A 27,284-nucleotide genomic window follows, 5' to 3' on the forward strand; every position below is an offset into this window, starting at 1 on the left:
GAAGAAAGAGTAAGATGCAGGTTTTGAATGACACGAGGGTGAATAAATAATTACTTTGTTATATATAATATTTTACAAATAAATTATGAAATTAAATACACAATCGCAACTACTGTATACTTTTTCATTTATTAAAAAACAATCCAGTGTTCCAACAATATTTATAAAAAATACAGCAAAATACAATCAGAAACAAAAAATGAATCATTCACCTATACTATCATTTATTAAATCTCCTGCCACCTCTAAACATAGAACTATAACTGAAACTGAAAGGTTGTGTGTATTGACTTTCAAAGTTTATCTGGAAGCAGTCCTGCCCCTGTCCTGTGTGATAGTGCCACTTCACCTTCTCCTGTGACTCTGTTAATTAATCAGCTCAGTGGACATGAGAGACGTCTGTCTGTGCTGAACTTTCAGCTTTTCTACGCCTTAGAGGCTTTGGGGCTACAGAGATCCTCACCGAGCAGGGACGTTGCCATAGGTACCTGGCACAGCGCCAGGGAGGAGAGAAAGCTCATTTGCATGTATTTAAATGATGCTGGACGTCGAGTGCTTAGGAAAAAAGTCACAAGCTTCAGGCCAATATTGAAAGCCTAAACATACAACCTGTGTTTACTTTCTAGGAAAGAATCAAATACTGCATTGCTTGTTACATGTGAGCGACATCCCATTATGGCCATTCTGGCAGGTTCACAAGCATCCAGTCAGCAGAGCCCTCCATAAATTTTCCCACATTAAAATGCCCTGCACGGAAAAAGAAACCCGTAAAAGAAAAAGCAAGCTCAAATGAATTCTAAACACAAGACAAATGGCATATTTAGAGAGAAATCTTTTTATTTACTTGGCCCGTATTTCCACACACTTAGCTGCTAACCTACATCTACCCAGTCTTTGCTTTCACGGGCGTCTTGTTAATTTTATATAAAAGAACATATCGCCACTTATCAGCGGGTGGTGCAGTAAAAGCATTTCGGGTCAAAGCATTACTGAACCCTGATTGGTCGTTCCATTAGAAGAAGTGTGCTGCTCAAATTCTCTCTAGATCCAATCAGACGCAGTCGGCGCGCTATCCAAATGTAGGTGCATTCTCTTATACTCTTCTACATGATTGGAAAATAAATTGCACATAATTAAAGCCCTAGAATAGTGACCCTTTCCTCCATTCTGAAGATTATAGACCGCTAGGAAATGTTCTGCGGTTTGGGCTTGGTATATAAGCACCTGATGTATCAACAAGACATAGAAAACAGACTCACACGTATATCCGTTGAAAAGAAAGCAAGAGCAGGAAAAATGGGTTTATTTGGAAAGCTCCTGACAAAGCCATGCATGGGCAGAAAGGCAGTACATGCAAAATAAGGGAGACGCCGTTTTTTTAATCCGCAAGGACAAAATTGGTTTCTCAGATATGGACAGAATTACAATTTTATTTGTACATGAGTAACACATATTTTGTTTTTTTTAACAAGTACCAAAGTAAGAAAATGCTGAAATTTGATTGAGAGTTAAATAAAATATATATAATACATTTAATTCAAAATATTCAACCTCTGTTTTATTCCATATAAACAAACATTTAAACAGATTATTTTCAATGTTTCACATGTATGAGATGCAACACTTGATTATGATTTTATGTATATGTATTAAAATATATATCATCACTGTCAATAAAATGTTATTTAAATTCGTATTAATAGTAATTTATTAACAGTTATGCAACATTAATTCACAACATTCCTCATAAATAAATAAATAAATATAAACTATTAAGGAATACATTTCTTCATTGCACATGGCGATCTGATTTCTCAGAAATATATGGGAGCCCCCTCAAGTACATTGAGAGGATGGTTATACAGACACATGTATGGATAGGAACCCAGGGGGTGTGGGGTCTGACTGGTTTTGCATTAAAAAAGACGGGGTCCTGTGAACGTTCTGCTCCCTGCTTGTGAATTCAATAGCTCCACCATGGTTAGCATGACAAACTGCTCTTCAAGTTCATAGAGTAACCTCCCCCGTCCCTACACACACACACACACGCACACACACACACGCACACACACACACACGCACACGCACACGCACACACAGACTGTTGCCCCCACCCACCCACTCCCTTCATTCAATTTCAAGTCAAATGCAAATCATCTTTCTGAAATTCCTAGGCATATTTTATGAAATTGATTTATTAAGGTGTTTATGATTTTGTTCGCACGGTTATATAATATTTGTGTAAATGAAAGACACACCAGTTAACAATTTATACACAAATTACTATACAACACTAAATATCCATTTATAATGTTTTGATATGTGTATTCTGGCAATCATAATGCTGTATTAATGTCTTTGTATATTGGAATATTAACTGTTTCAAGGAAAATGTTTGCATATTCATGTTAGACATTGTGTAAATTATTGTTTAATGTTTATATTATAATTATAAATTATTTATAAATTATAAATTCTTTTTTCATTATTAATTACTTTTGCTTTTATCTGATTTTTTGGTATTTTCATTTACTTCTTTTTGACATCTACCTATTGTTATATATTTTTTGTCCATTTTTCGCTCTTCATCTTATTTAAAATATAAACACCATAATATTAACACATGACTTCGTCATTTTAATTTAATCTACTAAATGGAACACAGCCCTCATCAAAAAATATAAAATAAATCAAATCAAATAAAACAAAAATGTAACACAATGTATATTTTTAAGTTTTATGTGTAAGTTTATTTTATAAGTTTTGATCTTTCAGAGGTATTAAATTGCTTCATTTCATTATGTTAGAGGTACTGTATATACACACAGTACACATTAATAATAATAAAACTAAATAAAGATGAATTTTACAACATAAACATAAACATTTTTAAGGACACTTTATAGCTGTCAGCAATAACGACATAATCAATATAACTGTTACTGATACCCATGTTTCACTGCTAACAGAATATAAAAACATAAAACATGCTATACTTTGGTATTTGTCCAGTTTTTTTTTTGAAAACCAAAACAATTACTATTCTCTCGTTTGTTTACATAAACACTGAATGCATCTTGGCCACATTAAAACCTCTGTCCCCTCATGATGGCAAAGACAATGAACATCTGCAATTTGTTAGTCTGGTCTCTGTGCAGAGAATGGTCGAGGTGTGTGTGTGTGAGAGAGAGGGTGCACTCAGGGACATGAGCTGCCACCCTAATCTCTTACAAAGAGGCTTGTTCTATGTGGGTTTATCCCGCTCAGAGTAAGGGAATCTGCCATGCTCAGTAAGCATGTATATCGGACCATCTCATGCCTCAATGGACTCTCCATGGGTGGCCCCTCCTGGTCAATACTACCGTATTCTCTACCGGACCGGCCCAGGATGGGATAATCTCTCCTCCTCGCTTCCTTTCAGGCCAAAGTCTGGCCTCCTGGTGCCTGAGTCACGGCCAGGGCGGCTTGGACCTGATCCCAGGTCATGTTGTGTGAGAGGGGCTGGGTGACCAGGAGGGCTGGACAAAGGGTTGGAAATCAGGGGCAGGTTTCAGTAGGAGCAATGAAGCGCACTGGAGCAGTTCTCGAGCTGGCAGTTAGAGGAAAACAATAGGCAGGGGATTGCCACCAGAGAAGTGTGTTTGTGTGTTTGATCTATCAACACATTCCATCAGAAATACATTTCACCTTATATCCAACTCAATATATTAATTTGGGAAAAAACACAACAATGAATGTTTGATTCAGCAATTAAGCACTTTATTGTTTTTTTATAAGAAATAAGGCAGCAATTAGTTAAATGCAATAGTTTACTATATTACTTATAGGTTTATTTGCAGAATAAATCTATTTATTACTTTCAGTATTCATACTAAGTCAAATATTTTCATATAATAAACTGCGCAAGTCACATCACTCTGTGGTCTCTTTATACTTACATAATAAAATAATTATTCAATTCAATTTTAAATTTAATATACAGTTATTTCATTATTTAAGTATTTAAGTGGCAGTGTAATAAACAAGATAATGCAGAGTCAGACAGTCATAACTGTGAAATAAACAACTTTGATATTTCTTGTTATTGTTGTCTACGTATAAACAACGGCTAAATAACAAGAGATATAGATTACAAATAAAATGAAATAAAATAAAATAATAAAACAACATTCAGGTTTTAATTCATTAAATTAAATGAATAAAACCAAAATCTGAAAAACGTACATTTTCTATGTATAAAAAAACTTACCTGATGGGGCATGAGGTCCAACAAAAGGAATAAAGTAAAATGATTAAATAAATGTACAGTAACTAAAGAAAATATCTCAGCTGGGATGGTCTCCAGTTCAAGGCACCGTTTTAGAATTTTAAAGTTTTACTTAATTAATATTGCATATAGGAATTTATAGTCTGTTATATTTGACCTGTGCTTCTCTCTCCTTTATCTTAAATGTGTGCTCTCAGTGTGTGTGCGTACCTGTTTGTGTACGTGTGTGTGTGCGTGCGAATCCGTGTGTGTGTGTGTCTATGTCTATGTGTGTTAGTATGTGTGCATATTGTGTGTGTGGAGTGTTTTGTATGTGGGTATGTCTGTCTTCTGTGTTTTCACCTTTTTCTTGTTTTTACAGGTACAACTTTAATTGTGTTGCTTATAGTCAATATGTCTTATGTACAGCTGCTTTGTAACAATAAAAATTGTAAAAAGCGCTATATAAATAAAGTTGAGTTGAGTTGGATTCAGCTGTGGTTGGCGGCTCTTGCGTTCACATAAAACCTGAGGGGACAAGACAACTAAATTAGTGAAAAATACCTTAGATAGATTTAAGAATTGTTTAAGAAGTTAGGGAACACATAAAGCCATTAGTCATCAAAAAGCAACCAATTTCACACAAAATTCTGCGTACAATTTCTTAAATATTTTCTTTAACTTCTAAATTTCATGCTGGTCCATATTAATCCAAAGAAACACTGTTTAATATAAACAGACTTAAGATTGTACCATCTCCGTAAACTGATCTAAACATATTTAACCCACATCAATACCATCAAACACACCTTTGTAAATTAAAATTATTTATTCTAGCATGTCTGTATATTGTTTTGGAAGGGAAACGGACAGTTCGACAAACCTCCAAGGTGTGAGAGGTGTAGCCTAAGCACAGAGGCAATAAGGAAAGGAAGGGGGATGAGAGATGATTGACAGCCCACGGATGCAGGGGTGCTCAGCATCACGTGAGCGGGATGACGCTGAGTGTGCTTTTCCTGCTTCCGCCACGTTATGGCGAATGGCTTTGGTGAGCGTTCACCAGCATGCAGACTTTATCAGCCGTGATGTTTGACCCCGAGCCTAAAGCCAGACAGAGGTCAGAGGAAAGATCGTCTGGGCATCGGGTTTGACCCCGAGGCTGTGGGGGTGGGGGTGCTTGTTGGTTCCAGTCTAGGGTCTTTAATGTCACCTCTGGGGTTTGAGGTGCAGACAGCTCAACGGCTGACCCCACGTAACCATTGGTGCGCAACGTCTGGTATGTCTGCTTGGTCATGATGTGAAGTCATGGGGGCTGAATGTGTTCATTAAACAGGGGTTGTAACGTCTCAACGACACGAGGAGGGAAGCTTGGCTTTTCCAAAATACCACTTCTGAAATTTATTTACCCCCTTATTTAAAATCTGTATGACTGAGAAATGTCTCAGTTGTTTTGTGTTCATACAATGGAAGTCAATGGGGGTTGATTTTGTCTTCGATCTTCAAAATATCTTCTTCTGTGTTCCGCAGAGTCTAGTGTTTAAAACAGGAGGCGTTTTATCAGACAGAAGAACAAATGAGATTCATCTTAAATCTTCAAACCGCAAGCGAACAGTGCACCTGCTAACTAGCATGATGCTAGGCTAGCAGCGCTTTCGGAAGACACATCACGCCAAAGCCTACTGTCAGGAGACAGGTCTAATGTACTCAATGTTGGCTAGGGTGGGGGTAGATGGGGTCACCAATTGTCTGTCTGGGACCTCCCAATACCGCGTCGTCGGAAAGACAGCGAACGCGACTGCACGTGTGTTTATTTATATTTTGTGGAGGGGGGTGGCTAGTCCTCGACTGTCCTGTCTGATGTCCCATTAAGATTGGAGCTCAAAACCAGAGGGTTGGTGGATGGGGGAGTTGGTTTACCCCCGGTAGACTCCTGCTACAGCTTCAGAATCCTATTATGTGAGGCAAGCTGTTGCCTGCATACTAATTCTGCATCAGGCATGAATTGGAGCTTGTACGAGCAGCATAGGGTTTGAAATAAAGGCGGCACAGAAGGGTGGCCCTGTACGGAAGGGAAGAAGCTAATGCTGATGAAAACTAGAGACAAATGTCTGGTAGAAAAAGGTTTTGCTTGGTTACGGTGGCTTGTTAACTGGTTAGTTGCATCATTCTGATGGAGAACAGGAGAAACAATGACTTGCATTATGAATGATTTTTATTTTAATTTCTGACAAGTAATGTTAATGAGAGAGAGAGAGAGAGAGAGAGAGGGGGGAAATGATGGGGGATAGAGAAAACGGAAGGAAGACTGGCATAACTTGCATGTCCGCATGATCACTGCACATTCTGAATAATAATAAATTAGAAATTGTTATAAAAAATAAATAAATACAAATATATTATTATTGTTATTATTGTTGTTGTTAATAAAAACCCTAATAACAGTTAAAAACAACAACAACAACAATAATAATAACTATAATTGTTATTATTATTATACATTCTAAATATAAATAACTACTATTAAACTAATAATAAGTATATTTAATAACCTCAATACATTTTTGTTTCAATTATACAGTAATAATTCTCTAGAAGCTGTCCTGGTAAAGTGCAAGTTTTTTTGAAAAGTTGTTAAAGAATGTTTGTTATTGGTAACACAATTCTTTAACCATTTGTGTCTATACGGACTGCAATTTAAGAGTGGCTCTGTCAGAAACAGGTCTGGTTTTCCCCCACCGGCCATCCAACAAAGCGGAAATTTTCAGTATACCAAGAAACACATGCCATTGGATCACATCGTGCTTGAATCGGGTTATTCTGCCGGGCTATAAATAACCATGACCAGTGGGTGAATAAGAGACAGACGCAAGGCAGGACCGGTGGAGGGTTCAATTCCCAACAGAGCCGCTCTCACCGTAAAGAGGCCTCATACGGGGCTTTGTTCTCCTGTTTAACCCTGATTTTTAAAAACTGAGAAAAGCGAAGTTTAACTCTCTCACAGTCTCTCAAGTCTCGATAGATAGATAGATAGATAGATAGATAGATAGATAGATAGATAGATAGATAGATAGATAGATAGATAGATAGATAGATAGATCAGGGTGTGAGTAAAGCTAGACGTCTGACCATAAAACAAGTCCCCGTGACCTTGACCTCTAGGGTCCTTCCTCACCTGCTACTGAATAGAGCAGCTGTGTCGTCTAGCCTGCGTATGACTGAATATTTTACACTTTAGCTCGTTCCCACGTTCAACCGAGACAATATTTAGACAGTCTTTGTGCATGATACAATACATCATCTTATTTAGTTATATATGCGACATCTTAATAGCAGAATATGAGGCACAGTAAAGAACACCATCATTTGAAGACTTAATACTTCTTGTCAACAACAGATAACATTTGATATAGAACAAAGCTACAATTTACATTTTACATTTACATTTATGCATTTGGCAGAAGCTTTTATCCAAAGCGACTTACATTGCATTGTATTATACATTTGTTTCTGACTATGTGCAATCCCCTGGGATCGAACCCATGACCTTGGCATTGCTCGTGCCATGCTCTAACCACTGAGCCACAGGAAAAACATCTGGTGCCCTGTCCCAATACATCAAAATGAGTCACATAATTTATCAATCCCAAAATATGAACAATGTCAAAGATATTTTGCTACAAAACACTAACACCCCTGAGCAAACAAAGCGGCAAATAAAAATAAATTAGAGGTGGATGGTGACTTTGATCAAGCAGGGTAAGAAATATTTCAACAGCCGCTTTATAAAACAAACAGTCTGAATGATTCTGTGACATCACTCAAACAGGAAGTACAAATGATGAAAAAAATGATGTTAAAAATGCCCATAGCATCCTATAATGTGAACTTCACATGGTTTTCCCAAGTCCACATCAAGGATTACATCTAATTTTTATCATCTTCATCTATTTTAAACCCGAACAAGAATTTATTATGAGTTAAGAAGCGAATGATATCAAAGGAATATGACGTATTTAGTATTCTGCACCATTTGTAGGTCCCTTATCAAACAAGGAGTCCATGACAGCTTAAGTGCATCCTTTCATTGGAGCAAAGGTTGGACATACCAAATATTAAGAAAATCTTTTTTAAATCAGATTTTGAACTCAAATTGTGCTACTGATCATTTTTGACAAAAGCAAACAAATAAAAATGGTATCAAATTAAAAACATGCATTTTGTGGACCTGAATGTATTCATTTCTGATGTATACATTTACAATAATATACTGCCATGACATCTGAAACCTTTAATTTTATTGACTCATTATAACATCACATTCTGAATGTACAGTATATGCGCTGAACACGGCGCAGCTCAACACGCTTCCCCCCCTCACCGTCTCTCACTGGCAACATGAGGACCCCTGGGTACTTCCTTTTGGCTGCCTGCAACGTGCCTGACTGAAAGGCAAAACATGTGACCTTGTTGACGTTCAACCCAAAACTGCATTATTCAGCGCAGATCCTGAAACATCGAATGAACGTAATTACCTCCACTTCCCATTTATTGAGGTTTAACTGACCTGTTCTGACAATACAGCCACTTTTCTCTTATAATCTAACGCTGGGATGCGACTCATCCTACAGGCACCTGTATACCACCACACAAGATCCAACAAAGCAGGTGGTCTCCCCGCATGTCTTCATTTGAATACATTTGCATGCAAATTGTGCTATGCTGGCAGTCGCTAAGCACCGCTGAGACTTCGGCGAGCTAGAAGGTGTCCAAAAAATCATAATATACAGGCAGATCAGACAGCGTCTCGACGGAATCAGCCACATATTTACCACAGTGTCATGATCTTACCGTAATCCCATAATTACATAATCATAACACAACCATCCAGATGGGAAAAGAGCCTCTAAGCAGGAAGAAACGTGGCGAATGCATTTTGAGTATTATAGGACATTTGATTCTTCATGAAGAACGAATGCAGATTCATCGTGGTGTGTGGATAGTGTACATAATGCAAACTTATACAGAAACACATAGATGCATGGAAGGATAATAATATTGGTGCTTGGCTTAACTTTAATATTGCAGGCGGTTTTAAAATTGTCTGAAATTGAGTAACTAATAGATGATGTAATGCTGATCTGATATAAATAATTCAATTTAACGCTGCAGTATTTATTACAAAGCTTGTTTCTCTATCACCATCTCCGTTTAAAATATAAAACTGCAGGTCGCTTTGTGTGCTTCTCTTCATATGACAAATGACGCATCCTGCAAAATAATCGGAATCGGTCGATAAAAGCGATTTTTCGGCCGATAGTTTGAAAATAGCAGATGACCAGGACCGATATATCCTGTCGATCAAAGGAGGACAGAAAAATGCAAAGAATTTGTACTCTGTAAATAGAAAATGTTAAAAAACGTCACCAATTTGATGTTTAATATTAATAGTCGTTATATGAATAACCAAACTGTCGGTATCGGCAGATATCACGCTGAAAAAATGGCTATCGTATCGGTGGAGAAATTTAGTATTGGTGCATCTCTAATCTATTCCAAATTAACTTTTGAGTATAAATCATTTTTCAGGATTTCCGAAATGACATTGTGTAAAATAAACAATGAAAAATAGAACAATTGAAAGTAACTTATTATTTCATAATGTTCATGTATACACATTTTGTGCCGTTTGACATCATAAACAGCTCGAAATATCGTATATTTTCAACTTTCATACAGTATAATAAACGCAGTGCCATAAACAAAAAAGAAATCAATTCTTGCTACACCCGACTCACTTATATCAAACTAACATCACACACTTAAACTAGAGTCCAGACAGAGAGCCGTTCTAGAGATGGAAGAAATGAACATGTGGGGGTTAGTAAGTAGGAGGTGAAACCCCAGAAGCGAGCGAGTGTCAACCCCAGCTGGGCGGACATTTTGTTGACATGCTGATAGGGATTTAAGCAGTGGGTGGGTGGGTGTGTATGCATGTGTGTGTGTGCTAGGTGAGAGAATGATGCTGAAAGGGAGAAAGAAGGAGAACGGCTCACAACAGTGGCATTTGTAAGCTCGATTCCAGCGCGAGCTGAGACGATTAGGGCAATTGGGGAAGAACAAGGAACCGGGGGGCTCTGTGGAGGAGACGGGGGACTGGTCCATTGAGATGCTGGAATAGGGGTTTAGGTGGTGGGGGAGACTTTTTTCAGCTGAGCTAATGAAGCATTGGAGGAGATGAATAATGGAATCTTCCAGAGGGTGGGCCGGTGTCTTCGTCCGCTATTCAGAAACTTGGTTTCTTTGGAGAAACACGTCGAGAGGGAGAAAAGCTCGCCTCTTAAAGGGATATCATTGTTTGTGCTGTGAGGGACCAGCAGCGGGGCGCGATGCGGCGATGGAGATGTAAAATACGAAACTGCAGGATTCATTTCGTGTCTTGCCACTCGTGCTGTAAAAATGTCTATGGACGTGAAATCAGTTTAAAAAAAGAATTCAAAAATATGCTCGTAAGAAATAAAGATACATTTGTTCACATGTTTTTCATTGGTTGGACAGATAACCCACCCCACACCTCATGTTACTGGTTGGGCCAATATTGGTGTATTGTATTGACAAAATTCTAAATTGTTATTAATGGCTTACTTGCAATTGTCTCTAGATATTAAGTTGGCATAGAAGAAAGCAATTAAACATTACACACATTTAGCAAATTTTAACATTTTAACAGATTTTCTAGGGTTGCCAGATTTGCAGTACAGCGCTGCAGGAATAAACGACCCCTTATTTGCTCAACAAATACATTTTGGGGTATAGCTAGACGTCTGACCATACAAGCCCCCATGACCTTGACCTCTAGGGTCTTTCCTCACCTGCTACTGAATAGAGCAGCTGTGTTGTCTAGCCGGCGTATGACTGAATATTTTACATTTTAGCTCGTTCCCATGCTCAACAGAGGCGATATTCAAACAATGTCTTTGTTGGTGAGAATAATATTTACACCGCTATATTGTGCTGGCTGGTTCTACCTTAAAATATTATTGCCTGTTTGGATTTATAAATGCCAGGTTTTCTTCAAATAGTCAGGAAACAACAACAAACAATGATGTTTGTGGACAAATGTTTGTAAACAGCAAGAAAAGATGATGATATCAGATGTATGGCTGCCGTCGCATCAGCCAGGTGGATGCTGCACATTGGTGGTGGTTGAGGAGATTCCCCCCTTCGATGCAAGGGCTTTGAGTACCCAGAAAAAAGCTATATAAATGTAATTCATTATTATTATTATTATGTTTACAAACCCAATATAAATCATATGTGACTTCAAGTTGTTGTTTGTCATTTGGGTTGTGATGTGTAATACAAAGCGAGTATCCGAATACACTTGTTTTATTCATTTGTTTTATAAATCGTGTTTGAAAAACTATATTGTACCTGTGTACAGCATAAACAAAGTCTTAAAGGGACAGTTCACTCAAAAAAAATCCTGTCATCATTAGATCACGTTCGTGTTGATTCAAATTTAAAAGACATTTTTTCTTCTGTGTTTCCTCTGAAAATAAAATGTCTGGGCTTTCATTTAAACAATGGAAGTGGATGGGGACTAGAGCTGTCTTTCTCGACCATCTTGCTTGACAACCATGTTCACAATTTTCTTTCATTGACATAATAAAGAACTGATTTTGTGTTCCACTGAACAAAAAAAGGAATGACATGAGGGAGAGTAAATAATGCCATTTTTATTTTTGAGGCCAACTGTTCTATTAATGGCAGAATAAGAGGCACACGAGTCTAATTTCAAGTTTACATGTTCAATCACTCACCCCCACCTTTCACTTCCTGTCTACATCTGTCCGCATCCTGCGCGGCCACAAAACCATTTGCTACGGAACGGTACTTTCTCATTCCCTCCGTCTTTCTCGCTCGTCTGTCTATCTCACTCTGCGTCTCCCCTCTCCTCTCGCCGCGTGGACAGACCCGAGCCGGGTTGAAGCCACGTTTCGAAAGGGATGGGGTGCAGTTCGGGGGCATTTTCATTACGGTCAAATCTCGGGCCCGGCTCTTCAACGTGGCCTGTGCCACCGCGCCGACAGTTTAATCATACAAACAGCACTCCATTCCCATTTCCCCCACTCCTTTTCACACACTTCATAATTCCTCGCCCCACACGCTCCATGCGAAGCGTTGTGTTTTGGGGGCTTAAAAATGACATAATCAGTGACTTGGATAAATGCCTGTTTTCCTACCAACTGTAATCAGCCGGGGTTGACGCCTGCAGATTTTTAAAGGGCCAATGTGGCTTTTTTTACAGGGGGTACTGCAGCCCATTGAAGACCCTATTTGTTAAAACATTGTATATACTCAGTATCTTAATCCAGCCGTGGCGTGTATACAAGGTAAACGTATTTTTTAGTAAATGCAACCACATGCAATGTTACGTGATAATCAGCTTAATATAGCAAATGGAAAAATGCATAAATGCTTTATAATACGGAACATTCTGTGGTAAATCTGTTTAAAGGGATAGTTATATTCATATATAGATAAGATATTTACCAACCCGCCTGTCGTTTCAAACCTATATGACTTTCTATCTTTTGCAGAACACAAAGAAAAAAAATTCATGCAAGACAATGGGTACCCCCGTTGTTCGGACCAACATTCTTCAAAATATCTTCTTTTGTGTTCTACGGAAGAAAGTCTTCATACAGGTTTGAAATGACAAGACGATGAGTAAACGATGACAGAATTTTCATTTTTGGGTGAATAAGGTAAATAAGCTACTAACATGCTCAATTCGATAAATTCATATTTTGCGCAAACGTTATTTAAAATATTAGCTTTAAAAACACTGTCAGATCCAAACAAATTACTGTGACCAATACATTTCAATACAACTCAATCTGGTTAGCAACCAAATTAGTTCAAACTATAAGTATAAAAATGTATTTAGGTTTAAACAAAACACATCACAACAGCACAAAATCGGTAATGTTACATAAAACATTTTTTATATCAGCTTTATATAACAAACACAAAAAGTTAAATGAGTTAAATCCTCAAATACGGGACATCCTTCTGTAAATTGGCTTTGAATATTCTACATCAAGCTAGTAAAATGCACACACGTTCAGCTGGATACACACACACACATTACGCAAACACTTAACTTAGCTAGTCACTTGTCAGATCACAGGTGGAACAAAACAAAATAAAATGAAAAAGGCCGCACGTCACGCCGGCAGAACTGAGCAATGCCAATAAATGCTTTTAGCAACTATTACTTCTGTGGGTAGACCACGTTCAATCAATACCCAAGCAAATAAAAACAGCGGGCACTCGAAGCATAGAAACGCTCTCAAAACGCGCGACGATGGCAATTGAGGCACAGCTAACGTTGAAACGTTAAGCATACGAGCCATGTCTTGGCACAGAGGGGAACCAGACCCCGCTCACACGATGCTACTGCACACGTACAGTAGAACGTAAAAGCGCTCGGACTGTTTTTCTTCAAGGCTAATCGGAGAAAAGCTTATTCGAGACAGGTGGGGGAGGGATTTTTTATGTTGTGTTTTCTTTCTATATATGTTTTGATGGAGTGTTGGAGCCTGTATGGCACTCGTGTGAGACAGTGTGGCCGTGTTATTAAGCTTTAAGACTTTAAGGCCTTCAAGGAGGAAGCATAAAAGGTTTACAAGTATGTAAGGACTGCCAGAAGGCTTTGTGTTTTTTGCTGAGAAAAACATCAAGCCTGCTAGCTGTTGCTATACACATTATAAAAGAGTGCGGCTCTGATCATTTCATTTTAACGGCTGCAAATGTTTTAAGTAAAAAAAATTTGAGAAATGTGGTTTTGCGTACATACAATGGTTACCAACATTCTTCAAAATATCTTCTTTTTGTGTTCTGCAGAAGAAAGAAAGTCATACAGGCTTGAAATTATATGACGGTGATTAAATAATGACAGAATTTTCATCTTTGGGTGAATCATTCCTCTAACGTAATATTAATAACAAGTACCACAAACTAGAGAAACCTAAACATTGCCAAAACAACAGCTTGTGACGCCTAAATCTTGTGCCGTCCTCCCCACTTGCACCTGTGCAGAAAGGGTGGGAGGTTAACATCTCGTTGGGTCTCGCTGAAAATGTGGCCTTTATTCTAATGGGCGGAACATTTCTGCGCTGTCCCCTCCCTTCTTTTCCCGCCCCTGCAGGCTACTAACAGGATTTACAGTAGTCAGCCTCTCTGGCCAGCTTTGTGTTGAATTATGCATAATTGCTCTAGTGTACACTCACACATGGCTCGACGTGCAATTAGCATAAAAGCTTTTTTGTTTTTCCTTTTTGCCAAGGTGGGAGGAGGGTATTTTTGTGTTTTTGTGGCGCGAGATTTGCGGCATGTGTGAGACAGAATATTTGTTTAGGGGGGCCGTGGGGTGTGGTAGCCTCGCTGGGGTGTCAAGCTATATATAATTTTGTCTGGCTCCGGCGAAAACATATGGGCTCCACAGCTGTTGTAAATATGCAAATATGGAACGATCGCAGACGGGTTAACCCAGACGTACCACTCCGGTGCTAATATGCGCTTTTGACATCTAGTCACCCAGACACACAAACGTATTCTCCTCAGTCCCGAATATAACAGCCCTCCTATCCCAATTTACAACAGTCCACCCCACCAACATGACAAATCTCACCTATAACAACCAATTGAGAGTAACGTATTTTAGACAGCTAACATCATCACTGGTTCTCATTAAAAGCATTCAACACACTAGGTGAATCAAACCAAATTGCTGTGATCCAGAATTTATAACTTTGCAACCATCTAATTGTTTTAAGTTTATTTTTTGAAAGCACAGAAAACCAGGCATTACTTAAACAATGTAATTGGAATCTTTTAAAAAATCTATTTCACTAGCCTACAAAAACAGTCACGAACATGCATCCGGATATCTGCATGACCGCTCAGACTAACAGCCTAAGCCCCTTTCAGATCTTCAGCTTGCCTGACATGATTGTAATAAAACAAGTGTGAAGTTTTGTATTGTAAGGAGGAACACAATGTTGCCCGGTGAGCGTCTGTGTGAAGGGTGCGGATTGTCAGGTCCCACGGCACAGCGGTGCGCCGGGGCCTACGGTGAGGAGTGCTGTGCATGCTAATGAGGTCATTATGGGAGGCTGTCTGGACCCAGGCCCTGCGAGTGAGGGATTTACGTGGCGAAGCCTGGCTAGACTTCCCGGTCGCAGATGTCACAGATGGCACAGGCATCAGATGCTTTGTATGTGTTAACGCTGTATTTTTCTCCCATTTCGAATGACAGAATGTTACCGTGGCTTAATGTAAAGGAAGACAATGTGTAGAAGGATATAAATGACGTGTATCTTGTGCACAGTGGTGTGAGGCAGCATGTTGTGCTGCCTCGACCAATCGCTGCGAGGGAAATAAGCATATGTGAATGCAATTACCTTGAATCTGCATATTGGCAGCTGATTAGGCGGGTGAGCAGCGTTTAAGCTGGCGCCATCTTGGCAGGGGGACAGCTGGCAGGCAGCGGCAGCCATTTTGTCGAAGTCGCTGCCCGTTGGAGACTAAATGGCATGGCGTGCATCTAGCGGTTACGGCGGCCGTCTGGCACTTGGCATCGTGTTAATTTCTAACCTTCAGCTTAGCATTTTACAAATGACAGCCTTAAAAAGGACATCCCAGTGCATCCCGTCAGCTAGATGAACAGTGCATGAAACAATCAACACATGCATAAAAGATTTCTGAAATCTTACCGAATTCCTTCCCATGGAGCATCCACTGATACAGGAACTATCCACTGCATCAATGCAATGCAATGATGGCATTCATTCCACTTTTGCACCTTGTTTAAGGGACATTCAAGAGTCTTCCACTTCCCAAGCCGATCTGTGGCCTGGTTAAAGTTGCTCAAGAGGGCCTGTCAGGAGATCAGGCACTTGCGCCGTCCTTCATTGGTGTGCAACGATAGTAATACCCATCAAATGCCATAGACAAGGACTAAAACTGTTTTGAAGGAACCAAGAAAGGTGACCGGCAAGTTCCTTTATATGAACAAGTCCTTTCCCGAACCCTCAGACGGTGGCGATTATCAAAAAATGAAACTAAAACCACTCTGGAAAGGGTAAAAAGAGTTCAAACTGTTCACTTATCCTGGCCCATCTGTTGTAGAGCACTTTGTGCATGCTCGGGAGAAAGACAGCTAAAATAAGAAGGCCTCTTGATTTAGCGTAAAAGAGATCTCCGTCAAGCACTCATTCAAACAGTCAGGGGGAATGTGCACTCAAGGTGGGAAAAGAATCAAAGATGGGGAAAAGAAAGACCTTTGACATTCTTCTTCTGCTTGTTCTCCAGCAGGCACAGTTTTATCAAGTGATGCTGGGTCTGTAAAGGCCCTCCGGCAGAACCACACACACTCATGAAGAACGTCGTAGCTCTCGGACCTATCTTCAGCTGATGTGAGTTGACTGAGATCGGGTTGAGAGGGAGAGAAAGCCTAGTACAGGGTCTCCCATGGCTCCATGGCTGGAGGCTGCATTGGGCGACCCCTGGCAGTATCTCTTCTCAGTATTGATTTCTCTCCCTCCTCGTTGCCGAGGAGCCAGTAGCCGGCGGGGGAAGCAAGCCGCCTCGCCTGCCCACTCCGACGCTCCCTGGCTGGCCCCTGCTGTCTCTCGGAGACCCGAAGATGGAGAGCTGGGACCGAAGGATGAGAGCCCATGGCGGTCTGCAGCTGTGTTCACCTGCTCCGGGTTGACTCCTCCACCATGATCACTACTCCCACTCTCTGCTCGTCTTCTGCCAAAACAACAGCGCAGGAGAGAGAAAACAAGTTCAGCTTAACTTTCAGCATTTCGCCCATTGCAAATGTCAATCCAGAGCTTTGATCAGGGAGATGTGCAAGGTGAATGTTTTGGCATCTGCTCTCAGTTAGTAATGTGAACTTTCTAACCTTGGAATAAAAAAAGCTGAGGCAGGAGATTTTTTGAGTTAAGGATGTCAGACTAAAAGAAACTGTCTGCCAAGTGCACTTATACAAGAGCCCTTATACTGATGTTCGCCTCGTACGGCATAAGAAGCTGTGACTTTAAACTTTTTCGCAGCTATGATACTTACGACATCTGTGACAGGGACAATATTTTCTCATTTTTGTTTTGCTTCTCTGTTATCTGGACTCATTGAAATGACTTTGGATGCCGGTTGTCATGCAAATTAGTTCAGAAGAGGACATTCCTTTATGGAGTGACAGACTCTTTGTCTATTTAAAAGTTGAAATAAATTAGCTAATGTTAGCAACTCAAGGTTCCCACAACTTTTGACAAATAAATTGTCAATGGACACATTGGGGGAACTATCCCTTTAACAATGTTCACAGTGCAGCATAACCAGAGAGGTTTTACACACCAAAAAATCACAATCATAAAATTTACAATATATAACCTTAACCCCTTAGCGTTCCACTGTGCCCCCTGTACTAAAAAATTAAATTCAAAAAGAGATCTTAGGAACGCTAAGGGGTAGATATATATAAAGTCTTAAGATGACTTATAGTCTAAGGATGACTTTATTTTTAAACATGGAAAACTGTTTAATCACCACTATTGCAAATTGGAAAAAAATTTGCTCCCAAAATGACGTTGGCTTAAACTGGGTTAAGTGCCGAAAAGTGGGAAATTGAATGGGAGCTGGGGGTAGGGTGCAACCAAGGGGGCGAGCTGCATGTCTCAGACACAATAATACTATTCATTGGGTCCAGACATGGGTGTTAACGCCCCTCTGGCAGCACACAATGGGGCTCCCTGGCATTGACACAGCCTCGCTGATATTGTTAGTTCAGGGCAGCGTTCGCCCGAACGCGGGAGAAAGCGTCGGCATTGTGCCGGGCCGGCAGGACAGGCTGAGGGAGGTGAAAGGCAAAGAAAGAGAGAACAGTGTATCTGTCAGCTCAGAGGGAGAGGGTTGGGGGAAAAGAGGGGGTTGGATGGGGAATGGGAAGGTGGCTGGTTACCCCATGGCATTGGACTTGTGAAAAAGAAAAGAAAAAATTCCCCAAAAAAGAAAATGGGGGTGAGAAAAAGATTGCACTATAAATATTATTGAAGGGAGGACGGAGGGGCCGTAAGGGTCCAAAAGGAAGGCTGGGGCCCGAGACCCGCTTTCAGCATTTAGATGCATTTCATGCTTGCCATAGTTACAAAGCACAGGGGAACAATGAAACTGTGTGGCGATGGATAAAAAAGAAAAAAATATTCAGGGAGCTTACGAGCGAGATCGTGAGAGAGGGAGGCGCCGCAGCAGTCGAGATCAGGCACTCTGACGTACAGCTACCGTGAGATGTACGTCCCCCCTTCTTCCCTTCATCTTTACTCTGTGTCCACGTGTGCAGTAAGAGAGCAGAGGGGAGGAGAAGGAAGTGAAAACGCATTTTAGCGTTGCACTAAATAATAAATCATAATAAAAAAATAAAGGTTGTAACCACCATCAAACCTGGGACCCCAATATTCAAAATGGTGGTGAACATATAATGCTTTATCTGTATGTATTCCGAAAACAATACACACATAATGCTATAATGAACAAAAGATATAGGCTACAATATTTTACATAATGCTAGACAAAATGCTGCGAAAAAAGAATATGAAAAAAGCTGTACAAATAAATATGTTATTGATTATTAACTTTTATTATCATTCACAAAATTCAATTGAAAGTTGTGGGAAATTTTTCATTATTAAATAAATGTTTTTCTACAATAATTTGTCACAATTATTGGCCCAGTTCTTGCAACCTCCATTATACACGCACTCCAAAAATTAAACACATACTTTTTGCCAGAACAGAATTTGCCAAACAGAATTTTACTTAAATACACTTACTTAATTTAAATAAATTACTTAAAAAAAAAAAAAATAACTGCATAGTCTTTAACTTTTGCAACAGCAAGCTCCCTGAGTTCTTGCATGATATTGCAGAGGTTTAAGAAGTCTCAAATCTCTAAATGCAACTTTGACAACCAAACAACACAATACATTGGCCTCGGTTCTTTCTATATATAAATAATACAGGCACGGACACCCACACCTCTTTAAAACAGGCCTGCATCACTTGCACACATTTCCAAAGACCATTCGTTTCGAAGCATTTTCCCTCTCTATACAGCAGCCCTGCTTTTTAAGAACACTACTTTATAAAATGCTACTGTTTGTTTCCCTTCTGGTTAACACCGAGCATTTGTTCCCATGGCAACCTCATCTTCTCTTCCGTCTCTGACTGATAGCGGGGCAGCAGAGGTGTGGCCTTCGCTGAGGACACACCCACTCCATCTCGCTGCAGCCCATGGAGGAGAAACACTTCCTCACCCCAGTCAAACGGTTCATGAGAATGTGCTTCGGTTATTCACATTATAAGGATACATTTACTCTTTTACCGCAAATTGTAGTATGCAAATGAACAATTTAAAATGACATACAGTATATTACGAAAACCTACACTGAACAAGAAAATATACTGCACTACATCCACAGCATCGTCGTGTCGGAAATAATCGTCACATCACAAATGTTGCAGCTCAGCCTTAGCATATCGCAGTACAGTACACATTCGGCTAAAGCCAAGTTGTAGGCATCACTCGCTCTGATAACAGGCCACATTATTGGGACAAGATGTTTGATGTAGAGGTCAGATATCCCCTCAGCGCTGCGACACAGATCACAAGCACCAACCGGCATAGGCTCTGGCTTTACTAACTCCGCACTGAGACCACATGGGAGCTGTTCCACTCTACACGTCAGTGTAGGTCTCTACTACACTGTTGTTTTATCTCTATGGACCGCCTCTCGGGCCGACATTAATACGTAACCGGCTTTGATGTGCCGGGTGGTGTTAGCCGTTAGCCGGGCTGGGTGATCGAGGCTGTGGTGCTCAGATCGAGGGGGCTCGCTAGTCGGTGGGCTAACGTACCCTCTGTGGCCTGTGGGCAGGTCTATTGTCCCAGTGGAGGGGATTACACTGGTGGGAGAGGGGCAGGACAATGTGACCCTACGGAGAGGGAGGGGAACCTGCATTCTCTGCTATTGAGCAGGGTGGTTAACTTTAAACCAACTCAATTACCTAAACAGAGGAGGAGCAGAGATCCAGCAGGAGAGAAAGTCTGAACACCTGAGCGAGAAAAGGAATGGAGGTAGTCGAACTGCAAGATTAGTCAAAAGTTAGAAACTGAGAGGAAGAGCAGGTCTAATGTGGTTTAGAACAACTAAGTAATAAAGCTAATCTGTAATCGCAATCTTTAGGATTTGACAATTCAAACCCATACTGTTGTCACAAATCCATTTTGCATTTTTGTTCTTCTGTGGAACACAAAAGGAGAAACTTTAAAGAACAATCATGCTTTGCATAGTCTATCTCGTCATGACATTAATTGGTTGTCGCATATCTCATAACTGGCAACAACAGGAATGTAACTATACACCGTAAAACTTTGCTGTAGTTTTGCAGCAGGTTTGCCAGTAATTTACTGTAGATTTAATTTACAATTTTGTTTTAAATATAAACTTACATATTTCTTATATTTACTTTCATGAAACAAGACTTTTTATCTTAGGTCACTTTTCTTGTTATGTAAATGTATCGTAATTAAAGAAGTTTTAAATTTTTTTACTAAAAAACAAGACAAAAGTGCATAGGAAGAATGTCATTTTTTGAAGTGTTGCTGTGATAATGCCAGTCTTTTCTAGCTCATTTTGAATCTCAAAAGTCAAAGTGTTTTAAGTGTTTAAGTTGCATTTAACTCAAATTGAAAACAGTACTAATAGGAAAATAATTAAATCTACAGTAACTTACTGGCAAACCTGCTGCAAAACTACAGCTTTAGTACAAGTACAAGTTACTGTACACAAGACTGACTAAATTTTTATTTTGGGGTTAACTACATCAGGCGAAAAATCACAAAGTACTTATAATGTGACCTTTGGATTGCAAAACTTAAATGAACAAAAAACATGAATTTACAGCTACATAAATATAAATATACATTTTATCTTTCAAAAAAACTTTTAACATTAAAGGGAAAGTTCACACAAGATAAAAATTCTGAGGTGATTTATTCACACGCATGTGGTTCCAATCATATGACTCTTTGTTCTGTGGAACACAAAGAAGATATTTTAAGAAATGTGTTGGGGATTTTGTGTCCATACAATGGAAGTCAATGGGGGCCAATGTTTGGTTACCAACGTTCTTTCAAATATCTGCTTGACATCAGTGTAAGTAAATTACTAAAAAAATTCTTTTTGGGGGGCTAAATATCCCTTTAGGACTAAGATGGTAGACTTAAAAAACAAACATCTTAAAAACAAAATGTGCCCTATGAGACTTTTGAGACGCTCCCTCAGACATAACAAAAAGATCTTCCTAAGGCTAACACAACAGACACGAACATAAAGCTCTGGCCACAGATCATGTTAAATCTTAGAAATCTGGGTATCAACATGTGTAAAGGCAGCGCTAGCTACCAAGCACACTTAAGACTCTTTATGTCCCTGACTAGAGCTTTCCTACACCCACCACCAGCCCAGATCTTTGCTAGTCGTATTGATCACGATAAGGAGGAGGGGCGGGTTTTTCTTCTGTACCTACACTGTAACGCAGGCCAGTCACTTGGCTGTGCTCTGCGACCCCTTCATCTCACTCATCAAGATTAAAGAACTCTCCAGAACGAGGAAGAGAAAGCTAGCGCGGTGCGCAGCGGAGGGAGAGCGGGGGGGATCGTCATGATCTTATCCGTCTTCATGAAAGTGGCCGCCTCGGGGAGCCACTGTAACAGAAGCAACCTGAATAAGCCCCTCGCCCAAACATAATCACACCTCCCACTCAAACCAACAGAAATAGGTTTACGGAAAGAGACGGCGGTGAATCACGGCACAAGAAGGAAGCGGAAGGCTGCGGCTTATGAAGATCACGCTTATGGAGCGATCTTTGTTTAGATGAAAACACAAGCAACGCTGGACAACATCAAATGTTGCTTTCTGGATGTGTCCCTACCAGACTCTTCTTGGTTCTTGTGCAAATTCTTATGACAACTAGACAAAAGACATGTAAAAACCAATGAGATTTGTATTTCGCCATATTTAGCAACCGACTGCTCTTCAAATTAACTTAAAATATTAAACGGATAGTGCAGCTAAAAATTAAAGTTCTGTCATCATTTATTCACTCTCATGGGGTTTAAAACATGTATGTGACTCTTTCTTCTGTGGAACACAAAAGAAGATATTTTGAGAAATGTCTCAGTGGTTTTGTGTCTATACAGTGGAAGTCAATGGGGTCCAATGCTGTTTGGTTACCAACATTCTTCAAAATATCTTCTTTTGTGTTCTGCCGAAGAAAGAAAGTCATACAGGTTTGGAATGACATGAGGGTGGGTAACTTATAAGAATATTTTTTCATCTATATTCCTATTCTAGTCCATCACTAAATCACAGAAAATAATGCACAATCTTCTCAACATGGCGCCTTGAACAAACAAAGAAAACATGCATCCGCACCTTCGTGCAAGAGGGCTTGGAACACTTTGGCTTTAATTGAAGCGCATCTGATCTATTACGGCGGCCAGCCGCTAAACAAAAGGCTATTCTGGGCCCCGGGAAGCTCACTACAGCCCCACGCTGAATTAACATGCTGTACGTTTCCCTCATTGTGCCGGGTGATTGCCCCAATGCATCTTCTCGCTCAGCTAATTAAGTGAGTCTCTCTTTTGTCTTGCTGTACTCCAGGAGTCTCCCAACAGAAAGGGGAGCGAAAAGAGGAGAGAGATTGCCGGCGCATGTGCTTGTTTATCAAAAGAATGGGGCTTATTGCCGGACAAATGTGCCATAAAAGAGTGTAAATGGCACAAGGTGGGTGGGGAAAGGCAGAAAGGCTGTGACACAGCGGCACAGTTTGTAATACGCCTTTAACAAGATGGCACTGTCTATTGAAGATGCAGAGTGGGGTCTATATTCGCTAATGGACTACACGTATAGGGTCGTAAATGTTTATTCGAGCGGGTGGGCTGTGGCGAAACTAAAAACAAACATGCAATTAAAATCAAGGAACATTTTGTAAGAGCTAATGAAAACATAAATAAACAAAAACGAACAAAGCACACAGCTGGAAAATGGTTGCTGGACAAATTGCGTCACCAAATGGAATTGCCCAAAAAATTAAATAATGCATACTGTATATATTTTATGCAATTCACCACCTTAAACCACAATGAACGGAGCAGAAGTTTTATCTAAAGTCTTTTTTTATAAGTTGCTGTGTGCTCTCCTCTCACTATTGTTTCAAAGTTTCTGTTTTGTACCCTCGGCCCCAAAGCAGGCAGGTCTATACCTCAGCCTTCAAGGGAATCGTGATTCAACAAAATCTTCCCAAAATCCACCTCTGCAGTACACAAGCAACAATACAAGCTTCATCTGACTCAATTCTTGCTAAGGTTTGGACAAGGCCACTGGCTTCACCAAAGCAGCCTGATTTTGAGATGAGAGATCTCAAGCATCAGGCTGCATGAAAACGACAAAAACAGCCATTACAAAGCATGCACAAACACAAACAATAACAAAACAAAAAAAATGCACTAAATATGCCTACCAGGAACCAAAGACGAAAAGAATCAAGTATTTTTGTGTACATTTTGTCTTTATAATTAAATCTAAAATAAAATAAATAAAAATATTCCAAATCTATCAACATACATATAGACGTATACAAATCAATACAATCATGTACATTATATTCACACAATGTGTGTCAATATTTTGGGAACATCTCCGATAAGCAGGTGTCTACTTGTGCGTGTGCATTCACAAGTCCCCCCGGTTAGCTTGTTAATTTCCACAGTCTAGGACTCTCGGCCTAGAACTAGACAATGGCCCCCAATGTGACCGAAATTAGTGTCAGGGTCTTTTCTCGCTGCCCACCCCGTCTGCGTCTGAACGTGGCTGTGTACACACGAGTGCGGGTCTGTCTGTGTGCACACACCAAATAAATGAGTTGTGTGTATGCATTGTCCGGGTACACAAGCCCAGTGTATATATTAGCAAAATGACTTGACCCTGGAAGACTCCGGGCAGTGTTTCGCCCCTTCGCTGGGTCGTGGGAAAAAGGGGAGACCTTCTTTCACAGCTGCTCCGGCCGTTGCATTGAAGCGATGGAGGCGCGGACCCTGTCGCCCCCCTCCCCGCTGGTCCCATTCACATCGCAGCCTGCTGCCTTTTCATAACGTCCCCCCCGGTCTAAACCGCCCTCCCTCCTCTCGCCCTCCACCCCCTGCCCTCATCTTCATAAATACACTTCACTATTGAGGCAGTGTTTTGCATGGCAATGTGTCACTGAGGCCTTAACCGGCGTGTCTAGCTATTCACTTCTTGAGAATCGACTCGCTGCGGACGTTACCGGCGCACAGTAGCTGCTTCAAGCGAGAACTTTGCGTTTCATTAGCTTTTAATGGAACGAAACATCAATCGGTTTTCTGAGTAAAAATATGGAGGTTAATTTATGTTAGCATATGCTAGCGCAACCAACAAAACCCTCCGTTAACGCACGCCCCTCCTGATCTCATTCTCTGCATTCATTAAAAGAGATTTATTTCCTATCGGGCCGTATAATGCAGGGGGTATATTTCAAATGAACTTACAAAGCAAGCTATCGAGCCCCTTATATGAATTCAAATCTATAACGAATTTTCGTTTCTTGTTTGCAGACCGGAGGCTTTCAAACAAATGAAAACTACCACGAGTAATATATCTGCAATTCGGTTTGGATCGCTGCATTCTATACAGCAAGCCGAAGAAAGCCGCTCCATAAATCTCGAAATGAACTGTTGCTGAGAAACTTTCAGCCAGTTGACATCAATTTACTTCACAAAGGGAATCACAAAGTTTATGACGCAACACTTTTCAATTAATAATACTAGTGCTGTTACAATTACAAGGCGGTGTTTATCACCAGAAAATCTCATTGAGATAGACAAACTACAAAGTAGAGGAAAAATCAAAGTGACTAAACTAGATTTTTACTTTTTTAAAGAGTAACTTGTGGGGTGGTTCCCCATGCAAACTCAATGTTTGATGACTTGAGAATGTTCCTATTATTTGCCATTGTCAAGGTTGTTTGAGTGATTTCCAAGCCACTGTTTGGGGTTGTAGATGGTTGCTAGGGTGTTTTTGGTGGTTTCTAAGGTGTTCTGAGAAGATGCTATGGTGGTTCCCTAATGTCCAAGGTCAAAAGACCAAGTCCATACTAAAAAACTTGGTTGTTTCAACCCATGATTGGGTCAAATCTGGACAAACCCAAATGCTGATTTAAATTAACCTAGAAAATTCTTGGGTTTGGGTTTGTCCATATTTGCCCCAACGAACATTTTGATGAAAATGAATCATACCTGATTGTTTAGAAAAATATCTTAGAATAATTTAGAAAGTACATCTTTTCTCATACTATTTGAGGTATCATTCATATTCACGGCACAAACAACAGGAACTGCAGTTCAGGCTGAAAAATATAAAAGCTATAATAAAAATACTCATGTTTGACTAAGAGCTGATCTAAAGCCCCACAGCTATGGGGAATTCCTGCTTTTCCATCGCAAGTTTACCCACCAACATTCGAGCGGGTGCGAAATTTCACAATCTGGTTCAGGCCGTGCGCTGTATACAAGTTCTAACCGAACGTCAATAATTCCTGATACATTTTCAAAGCACTGCACTAACAGCGCAATCTTCTGTGGCATTTACAAATGGTAATGGTGCAAGTCAACAGACAGCGCATCTCGATATTCAGTTCTATAGATTTTTGCGTGCCGAGAATTTGTTTATACACGCTGCCTCCTCTCTCCTACGTGCATCATTTCAGAAAGCATGCCTCGGATTGAACTATCGGACCTTCCGAGTACCATATTGAGTTCCTCCGTGTAAGTGGAGGCTGGTCCGAGCGCGGGGAGAGAAGGGAAAAGCACTGGTTGAAGGTGAAAGGTGGTTAGTTGGTATGGAGTGGGGGGGCTCATAGCCACGGGGTGCTAAGTCCCCTCTGATCCTCTCTCTCTCTGATTCTTCAATTCAATTCTTCCTCCGGGCAATCGTGATCTAGAACTAGGCCAATGTCACAGACTGTTTTTCTGGCTTAAAGCACGGGGGAAGAGAGATTCTCTTTCTCTGCTGTTGACTCATTCTATGTTTCTCTTTTCAATGGAGCATCATCTTTGTCTTGGTGAGCTTAATCTCATTGCGATGACTTTAGGCAGCACTTTTTTGTACAGTTAGCAGTGTATGGTTGTGGAATGGTGTTCAATGACTTACAAAGAGCCTAGGTCTGGTCTATTTAATAGATGAAATAGATGTAATGGATCTTTGTGTCAGTTGCATCTCTATCACAAAAGACAAGTCGGCTATTATTATAAACACAAAGCCGTTTTCCTGAAAAGACTTTCATACTCCATATATTCTAGATTTTCACGGAACGATACTGCATGAAATTATATGGACTGCTTTCCGACTTGCTTGTGCCACACTGCCTTCACACAGGAGTGCCATTAAATATGGCTACTTTCTTGTGTGGCCGCGTTGGCTCTCTGAATACACTGCGTGGGAGAGAGTGGGTGAGTTTGAGAATTCCGTGTTAAGGCAAGAGAGACATAGAGGAGAGAGAGAAAAAAGTGCTCATTTCTTTTTCAATCTGTGTTTCACAATGCATGTGTGCCAGGAGAATTGCAGCTAAAGTTCACATGGGGGAGGGAAGGTACCTGCCCCCATCTTGCAAAACCCACTAGAGTTGGGGGGGAGGCAAAATGAAAAAAGTGCCATTGAACTCTGACTTGAGATTGTGAACGGAGAGAAAGAGAGAGAGTGAGAGTCTGAAGAGGGTTAGAAAGAGGGCTTTAGGTGGGCGGGGGGAGGGGGGTACGGAGGTTGCCGATGAAGGTGGGAGAGAGAGAGAGAGAGAGACAGAGAGAGAGATAGAAAGAGAGAGAGAGGGAAGG

At 40.4% G+C, this 27,284-nt stretch overlaps 1 long non-coding RNA gene across 2 annotated transcripts in view; it reads right to left on the reverse strand.

Annotated features, from left to right (window-relative positions):
• Positions 1 to 3,743: 3,743 nt before the first annotated feature.
• The window catches only part of LOC130548634 (uncharacterized), a 35,843-nt gene continuing 12,302 nt past the window's right edge, over positions 3,744 to 27,284 (reverse strand). The window contains exons 4-6 of one of the 2 annotated variants that reach the window (XR_008962065.1): positions 16,027 to 17,068; positions 15,715 to 15,936; positions 3,744 to 4,774 (exon numbers count right to left, since the gene is read on the reverse strand). This is a non-coding gene — a long non-coding RNA (uncharacterized LOC130548634). The remainder of the gene's footprint in view (positions 4,775 to 15,714; positions 15,937 to 16,026; positions 17,069 to 27,284) is intronic. The other variant, XR_008962064.1, reaches the window with a different exon arrangement.

The sequence above is a fragment of the Triplophysa rosa genome, linkage group LG25, assembly GCF_024868665.1.
Source record: "Triplophysa rosa linkage group LG25, Trosa_1v2, whole genome shotgun sequence".
NCBI lineage: Eukaryota > Metazoa > Chordata > Actinopteri > Cypriniformes > Nemacheilidae > Triplophysa > Triplophysa rosa.